Genomic DNA, 18,850 nt, shown 5'->3' with positions numbered 1-18,850 from the left:
TCTGATGAACCTCAGTGTTGCTAACTGAGGCCAAGCTAGAAGAGCATTGAATATTGCTCTTAACTCCAGAATATTTATTAGGAGGAGTTTATCCTCCTGAGTCCACGATCCCTGAGCCTTCAGGGAGTTCCAGACTGCGCCCCAACCTAGAAGGCTGGCATCTGTTGTTACAATCGTCCAATCTGGCCTGCGAAAGGTCATACCCTTGGACAGATGGACCCGAGAAAGCCACCAGAGAAGAGAATCTCTGGTCTCTTGATCCAGATTTAGTAGAGGGGACAAATCTGAGTAATCCCCATTCCACTGACTTAGCATGCATAATTGCAGCGGTCTGAGATGCAGGCGCGCAAATGGCACTATGTCCATTGCCGCTACCATTAAGCAGATTACTTCCATGCACTGAGCCACTGACGGGCGTGGAATGGAATGAAGGACACGGCAAGCATTTAGAAGTTTTGATAACCTGGACTCCGTCAGGTAAATTTTCATCTCTACAGAATCTATAAGAGTCCCTAGGAAGGAGACTCTTGTGAGTGGTGATAGAGAACTCTTTTCCACGTTCACTTTCCACCCATGCGACCTCAGAAATGCCAGAACTATCTGTGTATGAGACTTGGCAATTTGAAAGCTTGACGCCTGTATCAGGATGTCGTCTAGATACGGAGCCACCACTATGTCTCGCGGTCTTAGAACCGCCAGAAGTGAGCCCAGAACCTTTGTAAAAATTCTCGGGGAAGTGGCCAACCCGAAGGGAAGAGCTACAAATTGAGAATGCCTGTCTAGAAAGGCAAACCTTAGGAACCGATGATGATCTTTGTGAATCGGTATGTGAAGGTAGGCATCCTTTAAGTCCACTGTGGTCATGTACTGACCCTCTTGGATCATGGGTAGGATGGTCCGAATAGTTTCCATTTTGAATGATGGAACTCTGAGGAATTTGTTTAAGATCTTTAGATCCAAGATTGGTCTGAAGGTTCCCTCTTTCTTGGGAACCACAAACAGATTTGAATAAAATCCCTGTCCTTGTTCCGTCCGCGGAACTGGATGGATTAATCCCATTACTAGGAGGTCTTGCACACAGCTTAGGAATGCCTCTTTCTTTATCTGGTTTGCTGATAACCTTGAAAGATGAAATCTCCCTTGTGGAGGAGAAGCTTTGAAGTCCAGAAGATATCCCTGAGATATGATCTCCAACGCCCAGGGATCCTGAACATCTCTTGCCCACGCCTGGGCGAAGAAAGTCTGCCCCACACTAGATCCGTTTCCGGATAGGGGGCCGTTCCTTCATGCTGTCTTGGGGGCAGCAGCAGGCTTCCTGGCCTGCTTGCCCTTGTTCCAGGACTGGTTAGGTTTCCAGGCCCGTCTGGAATGAGCAACAGTTCCCTCTTGTTTTGAAGCGGAGGAAGTTGATGCTGCTCCTGCCTTGAAATTTCGAAAGGCACGAAAATTAGACTTTTTGGCCTTTGATTTGGCCATGTCCTGAGGAAGGGTATGACCCTTGCCTCCAGTAATGTCAGCAATAATTTCCTTCAAGCCAGGCCCAAATAAGGTCTGCCCCTTGAAAGGAATGTTGAGTAATTTAGACTTTGAAGTCACGTCAGCTGACCAGGATTTAAGCCATAGCGCCCTACGCGCCTGGATGGCGAATCCGGAATTCTTAGCCGTTAGTTTAGTCAAATGAACAATGGCATCAGAAACAAATGAGTTAGCTAGCTTAAGCGTTCTAAGCTTGTCAATAATTTCATTCAATGGAGCTGTCTGGATGGCCTCTTCCAGGGCCTCAAACCAGAATGCCGCCGCAGCAGTGACAGGCGCAATGCATGCAAGGGGCTGTAAAATAAAACCTTGTTGAATAAACATTTTCTTAAGGTAACCCTCCAATTTTTTATCCATTGGATCTGAAAAAGCACAACTGTCCTCAACCGGGATAGTGGTACGCTTTGCTAAAGTAGAAACTGCTCCCTCCACCTTAGGGACCGTCTGCCATAAGTCCCGTGTAGTGGCGTCTATTGGAAACATTTTTCTAAATATAGGAGGTGGGGAAAAGGGCACACCGGGTCTATCCCACTCCTTGCTAATAATTTCTGTAAGCCTTTTAGGTATAGGAAAAACGTCAGTACACACCGGCACCGCATAGTATCTATCCAGCCTACACAATTTCTCTGGAATTGCAACTGTGTTACAGTCATTCAGAGCAGCTAATACCTCCCCAAGCAATACACGGAGGTTCTCAAGCTTAAATTTAAAAATTAGAAATCTCTGAATCAGGTTTCCCCGAGTCAGAGATGTCACCCACAGACTGAAGCTCTCCGTCCTCATGTTCTGCATACTGTGACGCAGTATCAGACATGGCTCTAACAGCATTTGCGCGCTCTGTATCTCTCCTAACCCCAGAGCTATCGCGCTTGCCTCTTAATTCAGGCAATCTAGATAATACCTCTGACAGGGTATTATTCATGATTGCAGCCATGTCCTGCAAGGTAATCGCTATGGGCGTCCCTGATGTAATTGGCGCCATATTAGCGTGCTTCCCCTGAGCGGGAGGCGAAGGGTCTGACACGTGGGGAGAGTTAGTCGGCATAACTTCCCCCTTGACAGAACCCTCTGGTGATAATTCTTTTATAGATAAAGACTGATCTTTACTGTTTAAGGTGAAATCAATACATTTAGTACACATTCTCCTATGGGGCTCCACCATGGCTTTCAAACATAATGAACAAGTAGGTTCCTCTGTGTCAGACATGTTTAAACAGACTAGCAATGAGACTAGCAGCAATGAGACTAGCAAGCTTGGAAAACACTTTAAAACAAGTTTACAAGCAATATAAAAAAACGTTACTGCGCCTTTAAGAAACACAAATTTTCCCAAATTTTGAAATAACAGTGAAAAAATGCAGTTACACTAACAAAATTTTTACAGTGTATGTAATAAGTTAGCAGAGCATTGCACCCACTTGCAAATGGATGATTAACCCCTTAATACCAAAAACGGAATAACATATGACAAAAACGTTTTTTAAACAGTCACAACAACTGCCACAGCTCTACTGTGGCTTTTTACCTCCCTCAATACGACTTTTGAAGCCTTTTGAGCCCTCCAGAGAAGTCCTGGATCATGCAGGAAGAAGCTGGATGTCTGTGTCTGTAATTTTTGCTGTGCAAAAAAACGCCAAAATAGGCCCCTCCTACTCATATTACAACAGTGGGAAGCCTCAGGGAACTGTTTCTAGGCAAAATTCAAGCCAGCCATGTGGAAAAAACTAGGCCCCAATAAGTTTTATCACCAAACATATGTAAAAAACGATTAAACATGCAAGTTAACGTTTTAAAATACACTTTTATAAGAGTATGTATCTCTATTAATAAGCCTGATACCAGTCGCTATCACTGCATTTAAGGCTTTACTTACATTACTTCGGTATCAGCAGCATTTTCTAGCAAATTCCATCCCTAGAAAAATATTTTAACTGCACATACCTTGTTGCAGGAAAACCTGCACGCTATTCCCCCTCTGAAGTTACCTCACTCCTCAGAATATGTGAGAACAGCAAAGGATCTTAGTTACTTCTGCTAAGATCATAGAAAACGCAGGCAGATTCTTCTTCTAAATACGGCCTGAGATAAACAGTACACTCCGGTACCATTTAAAAATAACAAACTTTTGATTGAAGAAATAAACCAAGTATAAAACACCACAGTCCTCTTACGACCTCCATCTTAGTTGAGAGTTGCAAGAGAATGACTGGATATGGAAGTGAGGGGAGGAGCTATATAGCAGCTCTGCTGTGGGTGATCCTCTTGTAACTTCCTGTTGGGAAGGAGAATATCCCACAAGTAATGGATGATCCGTGGACTGGATACACTCAACAAGAGAAATAACATAATTTATGCTTACCTGATAAATTCCTTTCTTCTGTAGTGTGATCAGTCCACGGGTCATCATTACTTGTGGGATATTAACTGCTCCCCTACAGGAAGTGCAAGAGGATTCACCCAGCAGAGTTGCTATATAGCTCCTCCCCTCTACGTCACCTCCAGTCATTCGACCAAGGACCAACGAGAAAGGAGAAGCCAAGGGTGTAGTGGTGACTGGAGTATAATTTAAAAAATATTTACCTGCCTTAAAAAACAGGGCGGGCCGTGGACTGATCACACTACAAAAGAAAGGAATTTATCAGGTAAGCATAAATTATGTTTTCTTCTGTTAAGTGTGATCAGTCCACGGGTCATCATTACTTGTGGGATACCAATACCAAAGCAAAAGTACACGGATGACGGGAGGGATAGGCAGGCTCTTTATACAGAAGGAACCACTGCCTGAAGAACCTTTCTCCCAAAAATAGCCTCCGAGGAAGCAAAAGTGTCAAATTTGTAAAATTTGGAAAAAGTATGAAGCGAAGACCAAGTTGCAGCCTTGCAAATCTGTTCAACAGAGGCCTCATTCTTAAAGGCCCAAGTGGAAGCCACAGCTCTAGTGGAATGAGCTGTAATTCTTTCAGGAGGCTGCTGTCCAGCAGTCTCATAAGCTAAACGAATTATGCTACGAAGCCAAAAAGAGAGAGAGGTAGCAGAAGCTTTTTGACCTCTCCTCTGACCAGAGTAAACGACAAACAGGGAAGACGTTTGTCGAAAATCTTTAGTTGCCTGTAAATAAAATTTAAGGGCACAAACTACATCCAGATTGTGCAAAAGACGTTCCTTCCTCGAAGAAGGATTTGGGCACAAGGATGGAACAACAATCACCTGATTGATATTCCTGTTAGTGACTACCTTAGGTAAGAACCCAGGTTTAGTACGCAGAACTACCTTATCCGAGTGAAAAATCAAATAAGGAGAATCACAATGTAAGGCTGATAACTCAGAGACTCTTCGAGCCGAGGAAATAGCCATTAAAAATAGAACTTTCCAAGATAACAACTTTATATCAATGGAATGAAGGGGTTCAAACGGAACACCCTGTAAAACGTTAAGAACAAGGTTTAAACTCCATGGTGGAGCCACAGCTTTAAACACAGGTTTAATCCTGGCCAAAGCCTGACAAAAAGCCTGAACGTCTGGAACTTCTGACAGACGCTTGTGTAACAGAATGGACAGAGCTGAGATCTGTCCCTTTAAGGAACTAGCGGATAACCCCTTTTCTAAACCTTCTTGTAGAAAAAAGACAATATCCTAGGAATCCTAACCTTACTCCAAGAGTAACCTTTGGATTCGCACCAATATAGGTATTTACGCCATATTTTATGGTAAATCTTTCTGGTAACAGGCTTCCTAGCCTGTATTAAGGTATCAATAACTGACTCAGAAAAACCACGCTTTGATAAGATCAAGCGTTCAATTTCCAAGCAGTCAGCTTCAGAGAAGTTAGATTTTGATGTCTGAAAGGACCCTGAATCAGAAGGTCCTGTTTCAGAGGTAACGACCAAGGTGGACAGAATGACATGTCCACCAGATCTGCATACCAAGTCCTGCGTGGCCATGCAGGCGCTATTAGAATCACTGATGCTTTCTCCTGTTTGATTCTGGCAATCAATCGAGGAAGCATCGGGAAAGGTGGAAACACATAAGCCATCCTGAAGGTCCATGGTGCTGTCAAGGCATCTATCAGGACCGCTCCCGGATCCCTGGATCTGGACCCGTAGCGCGGAAGCTTGGCGTTCTGTCGAGACGCCATGAGATCTATCTCTGGTTTGCCCCAACGTCGAAGTATTTGGGCAAAGACTTCTGGATGAAGTTCCCACTCCCCCGGATGAAAAGTCTGACGACTTAAGAAATCCGCCTCCCAGTTCTCCACTCCCGGGATGTGGATTGCAGACAGGTGGCAAGAGTGAGACTCTGCCCAGCGAATTATCTTCGATACTTCCATCATTGCTAGGGAGCTTCTTGTCCCTCCCTGATGGTTGATATAAGCTACAGTCGTGATGTTGTCCGACTGGAACCTGATGAACCCCCGAGTTGTTAACTGGGGCCCAGCCAGAAGAGCATTGAGGACTGCTCTCAATTCCAGAATGTTTATTGGAAGAAGACTCTCCTCCTGATTCCATAGTCCCTGAGCCTTCAGAGAATTCCAGACAGCGCCCCAACCTAGTAGGCTGGCGTCTGTTGTTACAATTGACCAGTCTGGCCTGCTGAATGGCATTCCCCTGGACAGATGTGGCCGATAAAGCCACCATAGAAGAGAATTTCTGGTCTCTTGATTCAGATTTAGAGTGTTGAATGGAATGAAGGACACGGCATGCATTTTGAAGTTTTGTTAACCTGTCCTCTGTCAGGTAAATCTTCATTTCTACAGAATCTATCAGAGTCCCCAGGAAGGGAACTCTTGTGAGTGGAAAGAGAGAACTTTTCTCTTCGTTCACTTTCCATCCATGCGACCTTAGAAATGCCAGTACTATCTCTGTATGAGATTTGGCAGTTTGAAAGCTTGAAGCTTGTATCAGTATGTCGTCTAAGTACGGAGCTACTGAAATTCCTCACGGTCTTAGTACCGCCAGAAGAGTGCCCAGAACCTTTGTGAAGATTCTTGGAGCCGTAGCCAGTCCGAATGGAAGAGCTACAAACTGGTAATGCCTGTCTAAAAAGGCAAACCTTAGATACCGGTAATGACTTCTATGAATCGGTATGTGAAGGTAAGCATCCTTTAAATCCACTGTGGTCATGTACTGACCCTCTTGGATCATGGGCGAAATTGTTCGAATAGTTTCCATCTTGAACGATAGAACTCTTAGGAATTTGTTTAGGATCTTTAAATCCAAGATTGGCCTGAAGGTTCCCTCTTTTTTGGGAACTACAAACAGATTTGAGTAAAACCCTTGTCCTTGTTCCAACCGCGGAACTGGATGGATCACTCCCATTAATAAAAGATCTTGTACGCAGCGTAGAAACGCTTCCTTCTTTGTTAGGTTTGTTGACAACCTTGACAGATGAAATCTCCCTCTTGGGGGAGAGGATTTGAAGTCCAGAAGGTATCCCTGAGATATGATCTCTAACGCCCAGGGATCCTGAACATCTCTTGCCCAAGCCTGGGCGAAGAGGGAAAGTCTGCCCCCCACTAGATCCGGTCCCGGATCGGGGGCCCTCAATTCATGCTGTCTTAGGGGCAGCAGCAGGTTTTCTGGCCTGTTTGCCCCTGTTCCAGGACTGGTTAGGTTTCCAGCCTTGTCTGTAGCGAGCAACAGCTCCTTCCTGTTTTGGTGCAGAGGAAGTTGATGCTGCTCCTGCTTTGAAATTACGAAAGGAACGAAAATTGGACTGTCTAGCCTTGGCTTTGGCCTTGTCCTGAGGCAGGGCATGACCTTTACCTCCTGTAATGTCAGCAATAATCTCTTTCAAGCCTGGCCCGAATAAGGTCTGCCCTTTGAAAGGAATATTAAGCAATTTAGATTTAGACGTAACATCAGCTGACCAGGATTTCAGCCACAGAGCTCTGCGTGCCTGAATGGCGAATCCTGAATTTTTAGCCGCAAGTTTAGTTAAATGTACTACGGCATCTGAAATAAATGAATTAGCTAACTTAAGGAATTTAAGTTTGTGTGTGATGTCATCTAGTGTGGATGATTGAAGTGTCTCTTCCAGAGACTCAAACCAAAATGCTGCTGCAGCCGTGACAGGCGCAATACATGCAAGAGGTTGCAATATAAATCCTTGTTGAACAAACATTTTCTTAAGGTAACCCTCTAATTTTTTATCCATTGGATCTGAAAAAGCACAGCTATCCTCCACTGGGATAGTGGTACGCTTAGCTAAAGTAGAAACTGCTCCCTCCACCTTAGGGACCATTTGCCATAAATCCCGTGTGGCGGCGTCTATTGGAAACATTTTTCTAAATATAGGAGGGGGTGAGAAAGGCACACCGGGTCTATCCCATTCCTTAGTAACAATGTCAGTAAGTCTCTTAGGTATAGGAAAAACGTCAGTACTCGTCGGTACCGCAAAATATTTATCCAACCTACACATTTTTTCTGGGATTGCAACTGTGTTACAATCATTCAGAGCCGCTAATACCTCCCCTAGTAACACACGGAGGTTCTCAAGCTTAAATTTAAAATGTCTGAGTCCAGTTTATTTGGATCAGAACCGTCACCCACAGAATGAAGCTCTCCGTCTTCACGTTCTGCAAACTGTGACGCAGTATCAGACATGGCCCTTGCATTATCAGCGCACTCTGTTCTCACCCCAGAGTGATCACGTTTACCTCTTAGTTCTGGTAGTTTAGCCAAAACTTCAGTCATAACAGTAGCCATATCTTGTAATGTGATTTGTAATGGCCGCCCAGACGTACTCGGCGCTACAATATCACGCACCTCCTGAGCGGGAGATGCAGGTACTGACACGTGAGGCGAGTTAGTCGGCATAACTCTCCCCTCGTTGTTTGGTGAAATATGTTCAATTTGTACAGATTGACTGTTTTTTTAAATAGCATCAATACATTTAGTACATAAATTTCTATTGGGCTCCACTTTGGCATTAACACATATAGCACAGAGATATTCCTCTGAATCAGACATGTTTAACACACTAGCAAATAAACAGCAACTTGGAAATACTTTACAAAGTAATTTACAAATAATATGAAAACGAACTGTGCCTTTAAGAAGCACAGAAAAATATTATAACAGTTAAAATTATTAAGTTATAGCATCAATCTTTGTCAGAATATACAGTTTTAGCAAAGGATTGTTCCCCTCAGCAAATGATAACTAACCCAGGCAGCAGAAAAAAAATACACAAATAAACGTTTTTTTTTGTTTTTTTTTTATCACAGTCAATACAATCAGCACAGCTCTGCTGTAATGATTACTTCCCTCAAAAAAGGCTTTGGAGATCCCTGAACTCTGTAGAGATGAACCGGATCATGCAGGAAGAAAATGAATCTCTGACTGAGTTTTTTCTGATGCATAGTGAAAGCACCAAAATGGCCCCTCCCCCACACACATAACAGTGAGAGGGATCAGTGAACTGCTCTAATTTAAATCAAAACTATTGCCAAGTGGAAAAATAGTGCCCAAAACATTTTTTCACCCAGTACCTCAGAGAAAAAAACGTTTTTACATGCCAGCAAAAAAACGTTTTACCTCAATAATTAATTGTCATTTAAAACCTATTGCAAGTCCCTGCAAATTAGGTTAAGTCTATGTATACAGTCTAAAAACCAGAGAAGTATAAAATATACATACATGACAGCCTGATATCAGCTACATCTACTGCATTCAAGGCTGGGTTTACATTATAACGGTATGGCAGGATTTTCTCATCAATTCCATGTCAGAAAATAATAAGCTGCTACATACCTCTTTGCAGATTAATCTGCCTGCTGTCCCCTGATCTGAAGTTTGCCTCTCCTCAGATGGCCGAGAAACAGCAATATGATCTTAACTACTCCGGCTAAAATCATAGAAAAAAACTCAGGTAGATTCTTCTTCAAATTCTACCAGAGAAGGAATAACACACTCCGGTGCTATTATAAAACAACAAACTTTTGATTGAAGATATAAAAACTAAATATATCACCATAGTCCTCTCACACATACTATCTAGTCGTTGGGTGCAAGAGAATGACTGGAGGTGACGTAGAGGGGAGGAGCTATATAGCAACTCTGCTGGGTGAATCCTCCTGCACTTCCTGTAGGGGAGCAGTTAATATCCCACAAGTAATGATGACCCGTGGACTGATCACACTTAACAGAAGAAATATATATTTCATGATTCAGATAGAGCATGGGATTTTAAACAACTTTCCAATTAAAGTGAAGGTAAACTTTGATGAATGAACGCCCATTTTTTAAAAATACTATTAAAAACAGGGGCACTTTCATTCATCAAAGTTTAGAAAGCAGCCGTTTTGATTAAAAAAAAAAAAACTTTGTTTTTTTTCACAGCCAGAGCAGCTTCCCCCACACGGAGATCGTCTCTTCACACGTCATCAATGACTAATCCAGCATCCTCCAATCACGGCATGGCTTCAGGCAATGACTCCCCCTGGGGGGAAGCCGTGATTGGAGGAAGTCGGATTAGTCATTGATGACATGTGAAGAGAGGATCTCCATGTGCAGGAAGCTGCTCTGGCTGTGAAAAAAACAAAGGTAAGTTTTTAATCAAAACGGCTGCTTTCTAAACTTTGATGAATGAAAGTGCCCCTGTTTTTAAAGGGACAGTCAACACCAGAATTTTTGTTGTTTAAAAAGAAAGATAACCCCTTTATTATCCATTCCCCAGTTTTGCATAACCAACACTGTTATAGAAATACACTTTTTACCTCTGTGATTATCTTGTATTTTAGCCAATCAGTGCTCAGTCCAGGGTAACTTCATGTGCATGAGCTCAATGTTATCTATAGGAAACACATGAACTAATGCCCTCTAGTGGTCAAAATGCATTCAGATTAGAGGCAGTCTACAATGTCTAAGAAATTAGCATATGAACCTCCTAGAATTATCTTTCAACTAAGAATACAAAAAGAACAAACAAAATTGGTGATAAAAGTAAATTAAATTATGAAAGGTTTTTTTGGACCTGACTGTCCCTTTAATAGTATTTAAAAAAAAAAAACACGGTCTTTCATTCATCAAAGTTTACCTTCACTTTAACTTCTGTTATAAATTTTTCTTCATTTTCTTGGTATCTTTTGTTGAAAAGTAAGAGCATATGCTTAGGAGTCGGACCATTTCTGAAACAATATATGGCAGCATTTGCAAGAATGCTATCCATTTGCAAGAGCACTAGATGGCAGCACTATTTTCTGTCATGTAGTGCTCCAGATGTCTAACTAGTATGCTCTGTATGAATCACAAAAGAAAGTTTTTTTTATTTAATTTCCCTTTAAAAGGTACATTGTACACTAGATTTTTCTTTGCATAACTGTTTGGTAGATGATACATTTATATAACCCATCTGGTAGTGTTTTTGTAAAGATGTATAGTTTTGCTTATTTTTAAATAACATTGTGTTGATTTTCAGATTCCTAGCCATGCCCCAAAGCTTTAGATGTATACTCATGTCTACATATTCCTGCTTGCTCCTGTTTGTCTGAGTCTTCTCCTATGCAGGGGGGGGGGGGAGTATCTGCTATTCCTGCTTTCTCAGCCCATTTCAGTGGGTGTCTCAGCCCAACCTCATCAACAGATCTAAACTGTGAGCTTCTAAGTAAGTTTTTAAAAGATTTTATACTGGATTTGTATATCAGTATCTGTGCTTATTCTTCTTTATAGTAATGTATATTACATGCAGCTATATGAAAATTGATGTATACATCCCCTAGCCCCCCAACCTCTCTGATCCCCCCCCAAAGAGCTCTCTAGCCCTCCCCCAATAACCATTTGCCACCATTTTGGGTACTGGCAGCTGTCTGCCAGTACCCACTTTGCAATAAAATGTTAATTTTTTTAAAAAAAATCCTCACTTTTTCTGTAGTGTAGCTGCCCCCCTCCATAACCTAACCCCTCCCAGATCGCTTTTAAAAAGTATCCCCCCCCTCCTCTGCCACCCACCACCCTCTCCCAGCACTCTCTCCCACCACTTTGATTTTTTTATGTGCCTAGATTGCGGGTGAACACCCTCCCGCACTCACCCGACATTGACTACAGCTGGACGGAAGTTCCCCAGCGATGGGCCCCCCCACCCGCCTCCCTGCAATGGCTCCCACCCACCAACGATCGGCACCATCGCTGGCCAATGCAGAGAGGGTCACAAAGTGGCTCTCTGTGCATCAGTGTGCCTAAAAAGGTATTGCAGTGATGCCTCAATATCGAGACATCACAGCAATACCTTGAAAGCGGCTGGAAGCAATCAGGATCGTTTCCAGCCGCTTGAAACCCCCGACGACGTAAAGGGTACGTTGTTGGTCTTTAAAAGACGTGTGTCGTTAAGGGGTTAAAGCTTAGTTTATCAGCCGCTGTCCTCAAGTACCCCCAACAGGCCAGGTTTTCATTATAGCTGAACTAGAGCACAGGTGACATAATTAGCTGATGGGTGAGAGCAGGTTAGTAACCATGGTGTTATTGATCATCGGATTACTTCACCTGTGCACTGGTTCAGCTATAATGAAAACCTGCCCTGTTGGGGGTACTTCAGGACCACTGTTGAGAAACACTGGGCAAGGAAGTTAGTTGGGATTTTAAACAACTTTCCCATTAAAGTGAAGGTAAACTTTGATGAATGAAAGCCCATTTTTTAAAAATACTATTAAAAACAGGGGCACTTTCATTCATCAAAGTTTAGAAAGCAGCCGTTTTGATTTAAAAAAAAACAAAACAAAAAAAAACTTACCTTTGTTTTTTTTCACAGCCAGAGCAGCTTCCCCCACACGGAGATCGTCTCTTCACACGTCATTAATGACTAATCCAGCATCCTCCAATCACGGCATGGCTTCAGGCAATGACTCCCCCTGGGGGGAAAGCCATGATTGGAGGAAGCCGGATTAGTCATTGATGACATGTGAAGAAAGGATCTCCATGTGCAGGAAGCTGCTCTGGCTGTGAGAAAAACAAAGGTAAGTTTTTAATCAAAACGGCTGCTTTCTAAACTTTGATGAATGAAAGTGCCCCTGTTTTTAAAGGGACAGTCAACACCAGAATTTTTTTTGTTTAAAAAGAAAGATAACCCCTTTATTATCCATTCCCCAGTTTTGCATAACCAACACTGTTATAGAAATACACTTTTTACCTCTGTGATTATCTTGTATCTAAGCCTCTGCAAACTGCCCCCTTATTTCAGTTCTTTTGACAGACTTGCATTTTAGCCAATCAGTGCTCAGTCCAGGGTAACTTCATGTGCATGAGCTCAATGTTATCTATAGGAAACACATGAACTAACTGGGCAAGGAAGTTAGTTGCCCATCAAAATCTGCAAACTTAACTCATACATTTTCTTTCACCTCTGTAAAAATACTTTTATACAGAAGAAGGTGATGAAAGAAAAAAAAAAAAAAGATAAAAAGGGATATAAATCTATTTTGTGATTCAGACAGAACATACCATTTTTAAAAAGTTTCCAATTTGCTGCTATTATCAAATTTTTCATCTTTCCCATAATATTCTGAGTTAAAGAGTTACCTAGGCATCTGGAGCACTACATGGCAGGAAATAGCACTGTCATTTAGTGCTCTTGCAAATGGATAACATTGCAAATAAAAAGGGAGGGTAGACAAGGCGGCCCATTCAGAGGGCACCACAGCCTGAAATTACCCAAACAGAAGGATAAAACCTGAAAGGATCTGGTAACTGCCCATCAGTTAAAACCAGCAAGGCTCTATTTAGAGACTGCTCAGAATCAGTAGATTCCACCAACAACAAAGCCTCCGAGGAGACCAGTCCCGCAGGCTCCAAGCCCATACTTAAACTCACCCCCGACCCGAGGGAAGGGGACCTCCACATACCCCCCCCCGAAGGGAAGAAGAAGAACTCAGATCTAAAGACCAACAAGCTAGGGTAAAAGGTACCCTAGCCGAACTCCAAGCGCAAACCAAGGTTGCAACAGGACAAAAACGCATAGAGGACGAACTCCAACGACCGAACAAAGAGAAGGGAGGAGAAAAAAACAAAACACCCCCATCTGAACGGTAGTCCAAGGGACCATGTAACTTCCAAACCCTGGAGACCTAGAGATACAAGGTATACCCCATCCCTCACACAGCGTGCAATCCGCAATATGAAAGAGTAACCGAGGGGTAAAAACCACCCCCGGAAACCGCCTAAAAATAGCACCATAAATATTATCCTGCTCTAGATGAAGCCACAGGCTTCCCTCTGCAACAGAAGTCTAACAGACTTCAGCCGGTAACACTAGCCAACCAAGCTAGGAACTGCACCAGGACTCCCACAGAGGAAAAACAAGGAAGTAGGAGAGCATCCAAAACCAGCAGAGAAATCCCCCTGCTGAGGAAGGAAACACCGCAAAGTCTCCCAGTTAAGGAGGGATCACAAGATCTAAGAAGATACGAGGTCAAGGCTCAAACAGACAGACAGACAACTGACCGCTTCTCCGAGGCCACAGACTCAGCACCAAAGCGACTGGCAATGTCCGAAGGCAGGGAAGAAAACTATTCCCCGGACCACCCAGATCCACAGTAAGGAAAAAAGGAGGAGAACTAAATTGAATGGTACCAAAGGGTAGAGCAAACTGCACCATTGCTAACAAGACTGGCATGCTAACCAACTAAGTTATGACAGAACATAGGACAAGCTCGGGTTCCAGGACCCAGACACAGATCCTTACCCTACAAGAAGGGACACTCCCAGGCAAAAAAGAGACTACACTGAAACAACAGTGACGGCACAATACCAGATCCAACCCTTCATGACATCCTGCACGCAATGCAGGGGGGACCCCACTGAACAGAGGATCAGAGGAAAAATCAGAGACAAACGCATTCTCCAAAGCCCCAAAACATGGGAGCAGATGAGAAACAGAAGGAGGAAGAAAAAGGCCGTAAAAACCCAAACTTCCCAAAGAGATGACCCCCCAACCAGCTTCAAGAAGGGGATAAAAGCCTAAGTCACCTCGACCCCTTAAAGGGACATGAAACCCAATTTTTTTTCTTTCATGATTTAGAAAGAGCATGTCATTTTAAACAACTTTCTAATTTACTTCTATTATCTAATTTGCTTCATTCTCTTGATATCACTTGCTGAAAAGCATATCTAGATATGCTCAGTAGCTGCACATAAAGGCCTTGTGTGATTGGCTCACACATGTACATTGCTATTTCTTCAACAAAGGATATCTAAAGAATTGAGCAAATTAGATAATAGAAGTAAATTGGAAAGTTGTTTAAATTTGCATGCCCTATCTGAATCATGAAAGTTTAATTTTGACTAGACTGTCCCTTTAAGGAAGAGTTACTGTCATCAAGGCTTCAAAAATGACATACAAAAAGAGTACCATAGAGGAGATAAAAATAACCCCAACCTGGTTCCCCCTATGTCCAAGGAGTCATTTTAACCTCCAGTCCCCTTGGGAATGGAGAACCCAAGCTCTGAGGCAAAGGACCTCCAGAACCCTCAGAGTAATCTTTAGCAGGATCCCTTCTGGAACCCCACCAACAATCAGGAACAGGACAATGAGGACTGGGTACAATCCCTCTGATGCCCCACCCAAAGGAAGAAACGAGAACCAGCCTGACGTCTAGGAACGAAAGGCCTCCTCTGTCATGTTTTAGCCCTGCAAGGGGCAGATCCTCAAAAAATTTGTGAAAACTCATGGATGATCCTCTCCACAGAAAACTTTAGTAAAGGAGAAAGCTTTATTCGATCTGAAGTTGTACCAGGAGTATAACAAACTCCTCATCCGAGTGAGCAACTCACCACCCAACCAGGACAGCCAGTTATACCGGCACCACATGAATGATATAGACCTTAAGGAACAGAAAATCGTGGCCGCCCAATAGGAATCGGCAAATGGAACTATAGATATAACAATGTACTAACACCTTAACATGCAACTTCCGCGGAAGTGCCCAAGCGATCACAAAATCGCTAGTATCAAATTCCAGAAAAGAAATGTTTCCCAACAGAAAATTTATAACAGACATGAGCTTCTCAAAAAGAAATAAAATACATCCTAACCGGATCAAAGAAAAAGAGGGCCGCACCCGCAGGTGAACGCCCATGAAGAATGGGTAGGAAAGTCAAAATGAAACTTGCATGATTCAGATAGAGCATGTCATCTTAAGACACTTAAATTCACTTCTATTTTCAAATGTGCTTTGTTCTTTTAGTATCCCTTGTTAAAAAATGAATACGCACATATACACTAGTGGGAGCTGCTGCTAATTGGTGCCTGCACACATTTGTCTCTTGTGATTGGATAAATAGATGTTTTCAGCTTCATGTCAGTAGTGCAATGCTGTCCCTTCAGCAATGGATAACAAGAGAATGAAGACAATTTGATAATATAATTAAATTGGAAAGTTGTTTAAAATTGTATGTTCTATCTGAATAATATAATACAATGTTGGGTTTACTATCCCTTTAATGCACAGTACCATGAAAATCATAGTAACTAAAAATTCGTTTTGAAAACGATCTCATGCCTGAAGTGGGTTCTCCCATGGTACATGCCCATGCTTCAGTTTAAGGAAGTAGGAAAAAAGTGCATAATGCAGACACATTCATACATTTTTACAGAAACATAGAAGCATCCTGTACCCAGAGTTCTTGTGTCATCGGTCTATAAATATGAAGTTAGGATGGTCTTATCCAATCTACATGTTCCTAAAATAAATAAGAATAGCCCACACTGGTGAAATCACAGTGTGAACTATTTTCCCCCCCATTTAAACAACATTACACAGCTACACATTCATTTCAGACAACTGAAAGGGTGCAGATTAGATACTGAGAAAAGAACAATTTGCCTTCTTCATTTTATGTACCCCTGTTCAATCCCATAGGGAGCATCTGATATATATTCACAGACAGAATGCCTTTCCCTAGTACAGATGCCATTTATCATGGACTGTGGTCACATAAAGCCGATACATGCCTCTCAGGAAGCTTAGACTATGATGTACATAACTTATGTGGCAAGTCCCTGTAACCAAATCAATTGTCTGTTGACCTAATGAGAGTGACAGATTTATGGGGTTATTCCCAGCTAGGGTCAAAATGTACTAAAGCAAGTAACATGTTTTAAAAGAAAACCGTCACGCTCCAAACGCTTGGCATTACTGTACTAAGTACCTATGTCCTTTGGAAAGCCTTTTTTGTGGGGAGAAATATCTATAGCACAGCGTTGGTCTCATATAAATACTGAGCAATGTTACCAACAGAGATGTATTTTGTAGGCTGAATAAGTTATACCAAGTTATGTGAAAACTAGGTGGTCATTAAAGGAAATTCACTATAATTCCTCAAACAAAGGTTAAAGGGACATGAAACCCACATTTTTTCTTTCAGGATTTAGAAAGACAATGCAATTTTAAACATGTTTCTAATTTACTTATATTATCTAATTTGTTTTATTCTCTTGATATTCTTTGCTGAAAAGCATATCTAGATATGCTCAGTAGCTGCTGATTGGTTGCTGCACATAGAAGCCTCGTGTGATTGGCTCAACATGTGCATTGCTTTTTCTTCAACTAAGGATATCTAAAAAATGAAGCAAAATAAATAATAGAAGTAAATTGTAATGTTGTTTAAATTTCTATTCTCTATCTGAATCATGAAAGAAAGATGTTGGGTTTAGTGGCTCTTTAAATTGAATTAAACTGCTGTGCACAAGCACAAAATAATATTAACTGCTCACTTTATTATTGCATTTCATCCTGTTCCTGTAGCACTTTCAAATGAGTTCTCCTGTTTTAGAAGCTTAAATGGTGCCAGATACTGAAGCTCCCCCTCTTCATACTGGGGGCTGCCATATTGGCGCTCAAGTATTCTCACTAAATGTGGATCAGCAGGACAACAGTGAAGACAGCTCAAAAACCAAGTGTTATATCCACCTGATAGTCAAATAATAACAGATGCTACAGATGGATAATGTCTTTGTGGTGCCTTAGTGGAGTTACAAGATTATTTTACCATGTTGCTGAATTTTACATCCCAAAAAGCAGTATTAATCATGTTAACATTCCACTTTCCTTTCCACTAATTTATTAATGGATTATTCACTGTTAAAATAAAACTGTATTTTTTTTTAAAGGGACAGTAAAGTAAAAATGTAACTTTCATGATTCCAATAGAGCAGTCAATTGTATAAAACTTTCCAATTTACTTTTATTATCAAATCTACTTTGTTCTCTTGGTATGCTTTGTTGAAGACTAAACCTAGGTAGGCTGATATGAGCTTTGGAGCGAGCACATGTCCTTAGTCTATGGCAGCAGTGTTTGTAACGATGTATACCATTGCTAAAAACAATGTTGCAAACATTGGTTTCAGGTAGGGATGCACCGAAATTTCGGCCGCAGAAAGTTTCGGCCGAAAATGGCATTTTTGGTTATTTAGTTTTTTTTGCCTTTTATTTTCGGTAAAATTGTGTAGCATATTTCAAAATTGATGCCAGCTTAGATCTGCTGTTTGAGTTCATTACTTGACTTAATGTTTTGCATATAATAATAGTTTTCTAGGACTATACTTTATTTTGATAATTGGAAAAAAAAATGGTTAAATCTGATTCTGTTACACAGAACTAAATAAAGAATAATACTAGCGATGCACCAAAATTTGGGCCGCCGAAAATGTGCAATTCCAATTTCGGCCCAAAGAGGACCAAAATTGCTAAAAAATGTACAGCCCTCCCCTGTTCTGTTGAGTAACATGTCTATCCTTAGCATAAGGTGAGCAGCACAGCACTGGCATGGTACACAGAGCGCACACATAAGTACCATGACATGATGATATTTGAAACCAGCAGTGCCCTTTGTTTTTTTTTTTTTATTTGTTTTTTTTTTAGAAGGAAACCAAAGTTCTGAATACAGTTTTCAAAGGAGGATAAGTAACATGTTTATAAACACTTGATAATATCAGACAAAGCCCTAAGCACACACAGTGAATATGTATAAGCCTTATATACAGTGCTCATACATCAGCCTCTTGTGCGTGCCTGAGGCAAATATGCGTGCACACTATTTATGCACAAGCCCCAAGCTCGCACACAGTTGGTACAAATTAGCACCCACCAGACAGTGTATACAAAAAAGCGCAGTAACTTTCTATAACCACCTTGCACGTAAGGTCGTAGCTAAGTCTGGTGGTCCTGGTGATAGGCAGACTCCATTTGGGGCTCCAGACATATAATCTGACGGGTCAGTGTGAGACCGAAACCAGGAACTAGGTGGAAATACGATGAAACGATCAGGTGCAGCCTCGCCTATCGCACGGATAACTACACCCAAAAACAAAACATGTCCACCTCGTA

At 41.8% G+C, this 18,850-nt stretch overlaps 1 protein-coding gene and 1 non-coding gene across 3 annotated transcripts in view; both read right to left on the bottom strand.

The window, feature by feature from the left end:
• Positions 1–18,850, bottom strand: part of ZNF652 (zinc finger protein 652) — a 320,040-nt gene that overhangs the window by 293,694 nt on the left and 7,496 nt on the right. The gene's annotated exons all lie outside the window — the stretch shown is intronic.
• Positions 15,150–15,264, bottom strand: LOC128646358 (U5 spliceosomal RNA). The gene has a single exon (XR_008400299.1). It is a non-coding gene; the product is annotated as a U5 spliceosomal RNA (small nuclear RNA).

This window comes from Bombina bombina, chromosome 1, assembly GCF_027579735.1.
Source record: "Bombina bombina isolate aBomBom1 chromosome 1, aBomBom1.pri, whole genome shotgun sequence".
Lineage (NCBI taxonomy): Eukaryota > Metazoa > Chordata > Amphibia > Anura > Bombinatoridae > Bombina > Bombina bombina.
Note: the sequence above shows the minus strand (reverse complement) of the source record. Positions and strands in the feature narration are given on the sequence as shown.